This window comes from Gossypium arboreum, chromosome 6 (assembly GCF_025698485.1).
Source record: "Gossypium arboreum isolate Shixiya-1 chromosome 6, ASM2569848v2, whole genome shotgun sequence".
NCBI lineage: Eukaryota > Viridiplantae > Streptophyta > Magnoliopsida > Malvales > Malvaceae > Gossypium > Gossypium arboreum.
In genome coordinates, this window is record NC_069075.1 from 2,058,879 (window position 1) to 2,071,718 (window position 12,840).

The window sequence follows — 12,840 nt, forward strand, 5'->3', positions numbered from 1 at the left end:
ACGGTTGTTGGTGTGAAGCCCCTGGCCGATTTCCTTCCCCTCCCTTCTCTCTTCCCCCTCTCTTCTTTTTTTTTCTTTCCCTCTTACCAAATGAATTTTTTTGGTTATTTTAGGTCTTATATAGCCCTCCAAAACGACGTCGTTTTGGGGGCTACACTTAAGCCCCAAAACGACGTCGTTTTGACTTAGACCGGTTCGACCCGACCCGCCTAGGATTCGCATTTTTTTTAAGGAGGGGCTAATTGCACTTTTAGCCCTTCCGCTTTTTATTGTTTTGCAATTAAGTCATTATTCGTTTTTTTAATTTGGCCCCAAAATTTGTCGCGATTTTCAATTTAGTCCCCGCTGATGTGCTGAGTTTTGATGGGAAGGAATATTTGTTATTTTGGCCCCCCACTATTTCCGCGCATGTTCAATATACTCCTTTCCTTTTATTTGTATTTCAATTTTGCCCCAAATATTTTGTTTTTAGTTCAATTTAATTCTTTTAGTTACTTTACTATTTAAATTAATTATTTTAGTATTATTATCATATTTTATTTACTTATGTACTGTGTTAATAATTTTTATCATTTCTAATACGTATATATGTATTATATGTATTTTATATATATTATGTATATATTTTTTAATGCCATTAGTTATATATTTCTTATACTATTCCATGTATGTATTTTATATCATCTTATGTATATATTCTCAAATACTATTATATATACATATATATATATATATATATTTTAAAATACCATATTGTGTATATATTATTATTACAAATTATTACTATTGCTAGTATTATTATAACTATTATTATATTAGTGTATATTTTATGTACATATGTATATATATTTTTTTTGTACATATTATTATTTTATATTATTATTACCAAATATATCATTTTTCCTATTTTATTATTAGTACATGATTTGTTTTATTTTTATTTTTTGTAAATATCATTATTATTGTTATTCTAATATTCTAGTATTCCGTGTTAATATTTTTCATTAATGATATCATTTTTTTTTTGTCCTTTATCTATTTCTAATTTCTCACTTTAGGAATATTTTTCTCATGTTTTAATTAATGTCAAAAATAAGGCAATGTACCGATTTAATATTAAGCCATCGATTTCATCGCTATGTTGGGTGAAATTTGTCGGCTTGTGTTAAAAAACAGGATACCCTTTCTAATAAAAAATCAAAACTAAAATTCTCATTTTCAATTGGATCACGAGTAAATGTCAAATTGAATTCGTATTTTGAAAATCAAGTCAACACATGTTTATGAGATACCAATTTTGGGCGTCGAGGGTGCTAATACCTTCCTCAGCAGAATCGACTCGAACCCCAATTTTTCTTTAGACTTTCAGTAGACCTAAATTTGGCCTTCTTTTTGTTTTAAAATAATTTTATTAGGTGTCCGATCACACCTACAAAAAAGGATCGGTGGCGACTCCCTTTGTTAATAAAATCGAAAGTTGGTTTTCAAATGTTTAATAAATCGCCCCAATTAGCGACCAACCGAAAGAGAATTTTTTTTCGTCGCTACAGCTGGCGACTCCACTGGGGAATTCCATTTTTGAGAGTCGAGTTGAATTAAACGCGTGTTGTCAAAATTTTCAAATTTCCGTGTTCAAATTAATATTTAATCATGGTCCTTAAATTTTGTTTTCGAAAAATCATACCTATGTATCTCCTAATTTGTTTTATCTTTCGTTTTAGTTTTGTAGTTTTAAAATAAATGAAAGGATTGCAAGTTTCTCCCACACACCGTGCACTTGCATTTTGCATAACATGAGCTCTCTACCCAGCTCACCTGCTTAAGTGAAAGTAAACGCCACGCCTTCGTGAGTTAACTCGTCCCTCATACAGGCTAGTGAATACTTTCAGGTTACATATGACTTATGCTTTCGTGAGTTAACTTGTCCCTCCGCATAAGCATAAGTAAATGTAATCCCTCGAATTGAACTCGTGAGTCTGTGATGGGCTATGACCGAGGCTTTGTACTAATCTTAGCAGATGACAGTACGGACAATTCGAGTACCTATCTAGAACCAAAACCGCATATAATAAACCATACGAGCCACCTAACTAGAGCCATGCCGAACCTCCGTTCGTTTAGTAGTCACCAAAATAAGTGCACGGAAGGAACGCCTCTTGCCTTTTGCATTTTCACTTTCTATACAAAGGGGATTGGGTCTGTTTAATAAACTAGATTTAGGTAGTTTGATTCGTTAAATTTTCCATATTTTTTCTGTCTGTATTTAATTACTAATCAAGGTTGTTTGTCTTTGCCGTATTGTTTTTCATCATGCATTATAAGCATCATATTGGAAAGGTGTTGACTAAAGATCGGTTGCCAAAACGGGTTTCTAATGGAAGAGTCAATTATACAAACAAGCGAGAAAATGCCGTAGTCCGAGATTGGTCTCTAAAACTCGAAAGAAAAAGGGATAGTCTACGGAGGGATGTATTGCCAATCGCCTGAGCACGTAACTGTGAATGTTCTCCAGAATAACCTTGAAGATTTGGTTCGGGTTTGGAATCAGTGGGACTCGGACACTAGGGGTATCTTCACTGAGAGATATGGGGACATAGCCAACTTGATTGCTGTCAACATAGACGAACGATTGATCCAAGCCATGGTCAGATTTTGGGATCTGGCTTGCCAATGTTTTACTTTCAACCAGGAAGACATGACCCCGACTATAGAAGAGTACTGCTTGTTCGTCAGACGATAATGTACAACCCTATAATATATATGTGAAAGAACTTAAGCCGATGACCTTCAAGAAAAAGTTGGTGAGATTGACAGACATGACTGACGCATGGGCCGAAAAATAGATAAAGAAGAAGAATGAAACCATTTGTATTCCATGGTTTTCCCGTACGAGATTTGGTTCTGAACCATCCCGACATGTTGAAAAGGATAAATCTATTTGCTTTGGCCATTTACGGTTTGATCATTTTCCCGAAAGTTCTCAGACATCTTGAAGTTGCAGTAGTTGATTTCTTTGAAAGGTTAAAACAAGGAATCAAACCTGTCCTGACTATCCTAGCTGAGACCTTCAGATCCCTGAATAGTTGTAGGAAAATAGGGAAATGACGCTTTATCGGATGCGCCCAGTTACTAAATGTCTGGATTTTGAGTCACTTTTGGAAAGTAGAGCGTACCCCGTTCCATATGTTTTCAAAAACATTTGCCCCGTTGGAAGCTTATCTCAAGAAAGAATGGCCAAAGGAGGTCACTGAACAGCATTGGGTCTCAGTTTTTCAGAACCTTCGAGCTGAGGATATAACGTGGAGAGCACCGTCGATACGCCATTCGTTTCTGCTATACAAGGTCAGAGATCAAGATTGGGTACCACTACTCGGATTATGGGGAGGAGTCGGGTATGCCCCACTATTAGTCCAAAGGCAATTTTCTTCGCGACAATTCATACCCGCCACTGGAGGATTGGCACAATCCGAATTCGCTTTCGCAGGTGAAGGGTATATGAAGAGGGTTCGAGACACTGTAAAGTCTTGGAAGAAAGTTCATCTCATGGAATTGGCTCTATACGCTGATACCCTCACCCAAGATTACGACATATGGAGAAAGCAACGAGTGAACAGTCAGCAAATCTCGTCAACGAACTACACTGTCTAGAATCCTTTCTCGAAAGAAATGTCGTCTGAGCTAGGAATGGCAAGACAAGAATTTGAACGAGAAAAGGCCAAGATGTCTCGGGACCTTAGTGCCCTTCAAGAAGAAAACTACCAATTGAAGATCGACATTCAGATTGAAAGATCCAGAACCAAGAAAGTGCAAAAAGAAGTTGAAGTCGTGAGAAATGACTTAAGAGACCTCCATCTGGAAAATAAAAAGTTAAGAGGCACAATAAAAAATAGTAGGCTGGGCAAGTCGTCGGCAGAATGGAAAGAGGAGATAAGCAACATTAAAGGAGGGATGGAATTTTGGAAAGGAAAAGCAAAGAAAGATGAAGAAAATGCTGCGCGGGCTATGATAGAATTGAGGAAGAAGAACACCGAATATGAAGTTGTGTCTGCCGAGGTGATGACTAGTCGATCTAAATGTCAAGAACTAAAAGAAAGGATACGAGAGTTAGAAGATATGCTGCAAGATCGTCAACAACAGTTAGATACTCTCTTGAAGGCTTTGGAAGAAAAAGATAGTCGGTATGATAGAGACGTTCGTGCTTACGAAGAGGGCCTCCGGGAAAAAGAAAGGCAACTTAGCTATTTGATCAATGAAATTCGTGGGGTAGCCATGCACGTGGTACAATTATCGGAAGAAGCTGAAAATCTCAGTTGCCAATTCCCACCAAGCCAACGATCGAGCATATCGAAATTCTTAGAGCGGGTAAAGAAATATGGCGATATAGCTAAAAAGTTTGTGTAATAGCTGAATCAAAAATGGAAAAATGTTTTGTAATGAACTCTTTTGATGAATGAAATGCCTAAATAGGGGCTATCTTGAAATCAACACCAATTCCTTACATGTCATTCATGACTAACATTCATTTGGCATTCAAGCATTCATGCATTTATTCATTCATTCATGGCATATCCCGTACCCATTTGCTGAGGTTAAAACATACAATTCGCAGTTGCAATACTTTAAATCTGGAACCACGCCACTCGTATAGAACGCGTCGACAAACTAGAATAATGGAGGCTGAATTCAATGAAAGGATTGAAAGAATAGAAAGAATCCAAAAGAAATTGCAATAGCAGTTGGCTAGGTCACAGCAAGAGACGAGAGACTTAATGGTGAGATCACGAGAAGAATTGCTCGAACAGAAGGATCAAATGGCCAAGATGATGGAGATGATGTCAGCTTTAGTTAAAGGAAAGGGACCTATTGAGAGCCCTGACATCGAGGAATCTCGGTCAAGAGTTAATCACAATCAAGACCCACTCTATCCCCCCGGATTCACTCCACCACACGCCCGCGCAGCACAAAGAGGGTACACCCAAGGAGAACCTACAAACCTAGAGCAACGGTCGGTGCCACATACTCATTTAGGGCAAGGAATATTCATATCAAATTCTGGGGCTAATCCTGTCAATCCAATTGTTCCAGATTTGGACGATCCAGTGAAAATAGCCAAGTTGAGAATGGACGATCGTGAGGCTCAAGAGAAGTATAGGAGCTTAGAGGAAAGACTCAAAGTAATAGAGGGTACTGAAGCCTTCTCTGCATTAAGTGCCAAAGAGCTCAGTTTGGTGCCCGATCTAGTTCTGCCTCCGAAGTTCAAGGTGCCTGATTTCGAAAAATACGATGGCACGAAATGTCCAAAGGATGATGGGCATACTTTTATTGGATAGTTGATAATGTATGCATTTTAGCATTTTAATAGTTAATGGATGATGGCCATTAGCATTTTAATAGTTAATGGATGATGGGCATGGTAAGCATTATGGGCATATTTTTATTGGAATTATGGCATGAGTATGGCACAAATATTAGTATATCATTTATGTGTCATAAAATGTTGAGTGATAAGAATAAAAAAAGGAAGTAAAGGAAGGTTTTTGTTCATTCTTTGTTCTTCATAGCCGAATTTGAGAGAGAGCAAATAGGGGAGGAAACCCTTGAATATTCGGTCACTAGGAAGGGGAAAAATTGAAGGTAAGTTCTTGGTACTTTGCTTCTATCTTGATGTTCATGAGTTCTTCTTGATTCTACCCTAACTCATGAAGCATATATTGGTTTTTGGTTGTTGTTTCATGTTCTTTTGATGAAAAATGGAAGATAGGTGAAGTTGAGCCAAACAAATGAGCATGCATGTGCCTTAGATGCTAAGGGGAAAAATCGGCTAACATGTTGTGCTTTAAAATGATGAAATGGAGATTATACTTAAGTAAAATCATAGATATGTGATGATTGATTGGTGATATACATGTTTAAATAACAAGCATGCAAGTTAGGTGTGAAAGAGTGATTTGGTAATAAATCTGCTTGGGACAGCAGCAGTAATGTGACTTTGGAAAATCACCAAAAATTGTGGGAGATGAATTAGAAGCTGAATAAATTATGTAATTAAAGCTTAATGAGTCTAGTTTCAAATGAAATAAATTAGAACATATTTTGAATTCTGTACAATGAGAAATTTGATTCGTAATGAAGAGTGGTCAGATTAGTCAAACAGTGAAACATGGGAAACTTTGAGAAAAATATGGTATTGATTGGCCAAACCAAAAATTATGAAAATTTTATGGATAGAAGATATATGAGTCTATTTTCAGGGAAAATTAACGGCACTTGATTTTGAGTTTCGTAGCTCCAGTTATAAATGATTTAGTGACTGTTGATCAGGAAGATAGCTTGCAGAGAAATTATGATTATGTGGTAAACATTGACAAAAATTTGTTAATGAGTTGCTTATTGATTTCTTATAAGCTTACTGTCGTGACCATTTTTTTCGTGGAAAATGGGAATCGACTTGGATTTGAAAATGAAAACGAAAAAAAACGGGAGTCGCCACCAATCCTTTTTGATGAGGTGTGATCAGGTCACCTCAAATTAATCATTTTAATAAGAGTTAAGATTTACTAAAAAATTAGAAAATGAGTTCGGGAGTCGATTACGCATGAGGAAGGATTAGCACCCTCGATACGCCCAAAAATTGGTACCTAGTTGATTAATTAGTGTCTTAGTGTTGAAAAATAAAAAACTTGAAAGACTTTGAAATACAATCCTTCGTTGTAAAACATTAAAATGTTAAAGACATTCTCGTCTCGAGGCAACGATACGTCATATCCAGTGAGTTGGGATACGACATCTCAAACTTTTGAGAGTGAGCTCGCCTTTTATTTAAAATCGATGTATTTTAACCTCTTTTAAAAGGATATTCGGTTAGTTAGGGTGGACGAGGAAAATCGAAACCCAGTAAGTTAGGGCACGTTTTTCGAGTTCTCAAACACCGAATATTGCCTTTGTTTTAAAACAAATTCATATTTCTAGGTGACGAAATATCATACCCGGTAAGTTAGGGCACAACACTTCGTATTTCCGAGAGTGAGCATTTCCAAAATTCGTATAGCAATTTAAAAGAGTATTCCGTTATTTAAGTTAAATGAGAAAAATCGAAACCCAGTAAGTTAGGGCACGATTGTAACGCCCCAATTTTCGGGAATCCTGTGAATGTTGGCATAGGTTTAATTATGTTAGTGGGCCTCTAGAAAGCCTAAGCTTAAAATAGAACCCGACAATTTTAGTTAATTTTTGTTCCATAAGAAAAAGGGGGTGAAATTATGAAATAGGACCTATGTGAAAATGTTTGAAAATGCTATAGGCTAAATTGAAGTGGCCAAATAAATAGGAGTGCAAAATAGGAGGATTTGCATGACAAACCTCCCATTTTACATGAAGTGGCTAGCCATCATGTTGTTGTAGACAAAATGTACACTTGATATCCATAATTTATGGTACAAATTGATACAAATTGATAATAGGTTAGGTAAATATTTCATGATAATAGGTTAGGTAAATGTTCCATGATAATAGGTTAGGTAAATGTTCCATGATAATAGGTTAGGTAAATGTTCCATGATAATGGGTTAGGTAAATGTTTCATGATAAGAATTTCATGTCTTTTGTATTAAAGAATTAAATGGATGAAATATGAAGTTATTAAAAGAAAAAGGGGTGAAAAGAACAAAGTTTTGTCCATCTTTGTTCATCATAGCTGAAAGTTAGAGAAGAGAAAGGAGAGGAGAAAGCTCTTGAGTATTCGGTCATTAGGAGGAGGAAAATTGAAGGTAAGTTCTTGGTACCTTGCTTCTATTTTGAGGTTCATGAGTTCTTCTTGATTCTACCTTAACTCTTGAAGTACATTTTGATTTTTAGTTGTGTTGTGAGCATTTAGTCATGAATTAAAATGAAGGAAATGGTTGTTGTTTCATGTTCTTTTGATGAAAAATGAAAGATAGGTGAAGTTGAGCCAAACAAATGAGCATGCATGTGCCTTAGATGTTAAAGGGAAAAATCAGCTAACATGTTGTGCTTTAAAATGATGGAATGGAGATTATACTTAAGTAAAATCATAGATATGTGATGATTGATTGGTGATATACATGTTCAAATAACATGCTTGCAAGGTATGTGTGAAAGAGTGAGTTGTGCTTTAAAATGATGAAATGGAGATTATACTTAAGTAAAAAATCATAGATATGTGATGATTGATTGGTGATATACATGTTTAAATAACATGCATGCAAGATAGGTGTATGAAAGAGTGATTTGGTAATAAATCTGCTTGGGACAGCAGCAGTAATGTGACTTTGGAAAATCACCATAAATTGTGGGAGATGAATTAGAAGCTTAATAAATTATGTAATTAAAGCTTATTGAGTCTAGTTTCTAATGAAATAAACAAGAACATATTTTGAATTCTGTACAATGAGAAATATGATTCGTAATGAAGAGTGGTCAGATTAGTCAAACAGTGAAACATGGAAAACTTTGAGAAAAATCTGGTATTGATTGGCTAAACCAAAAATTCTGAAAATTTTATGAATAGAAGATATATGAGTCTATTTTCAGGGAAAATTAACGGCACTTGATTTGGAGTTTCGTAGCTCCAGTTATAAATGATTTAGTGACTGTTGCTCACTAAGACAGCTTGCAGTGAAATTATGATTATGTGGTAAACATTGACAAAAATTTGTTAATGAGTTGTTTATTGATTTCTTATAAGCTTACTATGATCTGTAGGTGTGGTTGGCCGAATATTGTAAGGGGTTAATACGTAGTTTGTATTTGAATAGTTAGATTAACGTGTTAGTAATCCAATTGTAGGCAGTTCGTGTGTGGATCTCAAATGCATATATCGTCGCAAAGCAGTGTGTAACTAACACCTCTTTCTTAGTCTAGATCGGCAAAAGCGTAAAAGCGAAATCTTTGAAAACCGTATTTTGTAGATTTGCGAGTGTGCGAATGCTCGTGAGGTAAATCGATTAATGTTTTTGGTAAGCTGCAATGTTTGGACCGCAAAGTGCATGATTTACGTGCCTCGATATTTTTGGGCTTAATGGGCCAAAATTGGAATGATGGGCCAACGGGCCCAATTCGTAAGAACCCTCGATGCGTGATTATGTTAGTACGTGAAAAGTAGGAATATGCATGAAAAACCCTAAAATAGATAAATTCTGAAATACCTTTAAAAATAGAAAATTTACGTTTTACCCCTAGTAGATAAATTACCAAATACTCCTAGGGTTAAATTGACCTAAATGCATGTTTGATTTGTTATTTCTCGCATGCCATGTTGTTATTATCGATGCATGGGATTGGGATATTGACGGAAGAAGTACTTGAAAGTGGCTTGTCCACGTCTTTGGAGGCTTTGCCTCAATTCTTGATAACTGAGCAAAGCAAGGTCGCAACTATGGAGTGTTAAATTTGGGTGGGTTGAGCTACTCCCACATGGAGTGTATGGCTGGTACGGGTGGAGTGTAGTGGTTGGTGGGTTGAGTAGTTTCCCCAAATGGGCTTGCATATGTTTACTGATGTTGCATGTATTTTGAAATGGGCCTATGGGCCATACTGTTATCTGAATACGGGGCTAAGGCCCAGTTTATTGTAATTTGAAAAGGGCTCTGGCCTAGTACCACTGTTACCTGAATGGGCTTAGGCCCAATAGGCTTGAGCTGACTTGGGCTTTGAATGGGTTTTCCTTACACACTGAGTTTCCCCAAACTCACCCCTTTTATTTTTTCATCCATGCAGGAAATCCCCAACCATAGTGGGCTTGGAGCTGTGAGGGAATTCGGAGTGGCCACCCGTTCTGGAAGTTTGAATTTCTTCTGGTGAACTGGACATCCTTTTATTTACGTTTGAAGTTTTGGGTTTTTAAATGTAATAAGGCCGCTTAATTATTTTTGATGGTTTTAATATGTATTACTAAGATAGGTATTACTTATTTTAACTGTTGAAATTGGATAGCTTTAGGGCGCGTTTTCAAAAAAACAACAATTGATTTCAAAATAACACGACAACAAGCAAAGCTTCCGCAATGAAAGTATTTTCCAAAATTAATCACTTTTCCTAAAAATGACTTAATCAAATCGGTTTCCTAGAAATATCCATGACATTAAGGTGTGGAAATGGCGGTATACATGTCTAGGATTGGATCCGAAGGAGCTTGGTATTAGCAATCAGATGGACTCACCACCTCTTTTCCTGTTTCCTACACGGTGCACAGACTTCCATTCACTTTAACCCTTAATGAATTAATCTTTTGAACATCAAGTGCGATTTTACGGACTTAGAGTGGAAACTTTTTTAAGTTTTGATGTGGCATGCGGATCCCAGCCATAACTTCTAAGCCGGGTTTGGGGTGCTACATTTAGTGGTATCGAGCCTAGGTTGCAACAACTCTGCTTGTGGAATGGGTTTACAAAACAAAGATTTTCAAAGCGAAAATTTTATAAAGAATGCAAAAACTCGATTTTCAAAATTTAGATCTTTAGAAGGTGGCATTAGAATCTCCTACCCAAGCACTGTAAGTATTACTCGAACTCTTGAATATTTTTCGACTTATCATGCTGTACTAAAATCCTGCTAGGATACTCTAGATAGGATGATCTGAAACCATAGGAAAATCGATAAGAGATCAAATTGTAGCTAGACTTGATTCTGCGAAAACAAACTCGAACTCTTTGTCGATTCATAAAACATACATAATAAACACCGGAATATTAATTGATGCATAAAATTCAGAATCAAGATAATACGATATGAGTACAAGAGGTAGTGGACGGAGCCGAGGAAGTGCTCGGCGAGATCTTCGTCTTGAGACATATCTTGCGCGGTGGATGCACGGTACCACCTACAACAGAGGTAGAGTCTCATGACCGTGGTGCAGGGATGATGCCTATCGTCAGTAATGCTTGTTTCGGAAAGGGTTGCGGACAAGTTCGGCAATGAAATTCGAGGATCGATTTCTGAATGACTTCGAGCCAACAGAGCAGAGATCTTTAGGGGCGTGTCTCGTATAGCCCCGAATGTGGCGGAATATTGGTTGGAGGCCACAGAACAGATTATGGACGACTTGGACTGCTCTGAGGAGATTGTGAGTGAGGTATCTGTACTAAATCCTTGGGTCACTTTCGGTTAGGGTAGACAAAGCGTATATAGGATGTACCCTTAAAAACTCAAGGTAGGATTTTCCTAGAGATCGATGGAGTTACCGTTAGGAGAGTTTGATCTCATTTTGGGAATGGACTAGCTTGTTAAGCATAAGGCGACCCTGGATTGTACTGCTAAACGAATGGTGTTAAGGACCACAAAGGATGAGGAGGTTATGGTGATAGGTGAGCGAAGGGATTATTTGTCCAATGTGGTGTCGGCATTAAGGGCCTAAAAGTGGATTCGAAAAGGTTGTGAGGTCTATTTGGTATTTGTAAGTCAGTCGGAAGAGGAGGGACTGACAGTGGATAAGGTTAGGATCGTAAAGGAGTTCCAAGATATTTTTCCGGAGGAGCTTCCAAGATTGCCTCCGAATCGAGAAGTTGAGTTTGGAATAGACTTGTTGCCTGGAATGGCACCTGTGTCTATCATACCGTATAGGATGGCACCGAAGGAGTTAGTAGAGTTAAATGCTCAAATTCAAGAGTTGTTGGATAGGGGCTTTATTAGGCCAAGCCTGTCTTCATGGGGAGCACCGGTGCTATTCGTGAAGAAGAAGGATGGTACAATGCGGATGTGCATTGATTATCGCCAGTTGAACAAACTGATGATTAAGAATAAGTATCCACTGCCAAGGATTAACGATCTATTCGACCAGCTTAGAGGAGCTTCTGTATTTTCCAAGATCGACCTTCGATCTGGATATCATTAGTTAAGGGTCAAGGAGGCAGACATCCAAAAGATGACATTCAGGACTCGGCATGGTCATTACGAGTTTCTGGTTATGCCATTTGGACTAACGAGCGCTCTGCGGTATTTATGGATCGATGAATCGTGTGTTCCAACAATTTTGGATCGGTTCAGTAGTGATCTTTATTGACGATATCTGGTATATTCTCAAACTGAAGCGAAACATGATGAGCATCTACGTATAGTCTTTGTAAGTGTTAAGGAGAAGGAACTTTTGTGAAGTTCAGCAAGTCTGAACTTTGGTTGAGGGAGGTAAACTTCTTAGGACATGTGGTCTCTGCTGGGGATTAAGGTGGACCCTCGGAAAATTAAAGTGATTTTGGAGTGGAAGCCCCTAGGTCAATGTCGAAATACGGAGTTTTCTAGGACCGGCGGGATACTCTGAAGGTTTGTGGAAGGTTTTTTTCGTGATGGCGGCACCTCGACAAAACACATAAGGAAAGGAGTACCGTTTGTATGGACTAAGAAATGCAGGAAGCTTTTGAGAAGTTGAAGAAAGTTACATTGAAGCACTTGTGTTAATTCAATGAGTCTGGGAATGATTTTCTGTGTGCGTGATGCATCACACGTGGGTTTGGGCTGCGTGTTAATGCAAGAGGGTAAGGTGGTTGCATATGCATCATGATAGCTTAAGCCTCATGAGGGAAACTATTTGACTCATGATTTAGAGTTGGCGGCGATGATATTTGCACTTAAGATTTGGAGACATTACTTATGCGGAGAAAGGTGTATTATATACACCGACCATAAGAGTCTTAAGTATTTGTTGACTCAGAAGGAGCTGAACCTTAGGCAAAGGAGATGGATTGAGTTACTTAAGGATTATGACTGTTCGATCGAGTATCACCTAAGTAAGGCTAATGTGGTAGCCGATGCTCTAAGTCATAGAGTCATGTCGATCGATCCGAGAGCAATGTTTGCTCGTCTGAGTCTGTATGATGATGGAAGTCTGTT

At 37.6% G+C, this 12,840-nt stretch overlaps 1 long non-coding RNA gene across 1 annotated transcript; it reads left to right on the plus strand.

The window, feature by feature from the left end:
* Positions 1–7,619: 7,619 nt before the first annotated feature.
* LOC128293912 (uncharacterized) lies at positions 7,620–9,996 on the plus strand. Its single transcript, XR_008284049.1, has 2 exons — positions 7,620–7,766; positions 9,736–9,996. It is a non-coding gene; the product is annotated as an uncharacterized LOC128293912 (long non-coding RNA).
* The last annotated feature ends 2,844 nt before the right edge of the window (positions 9,997–12,840 follow it).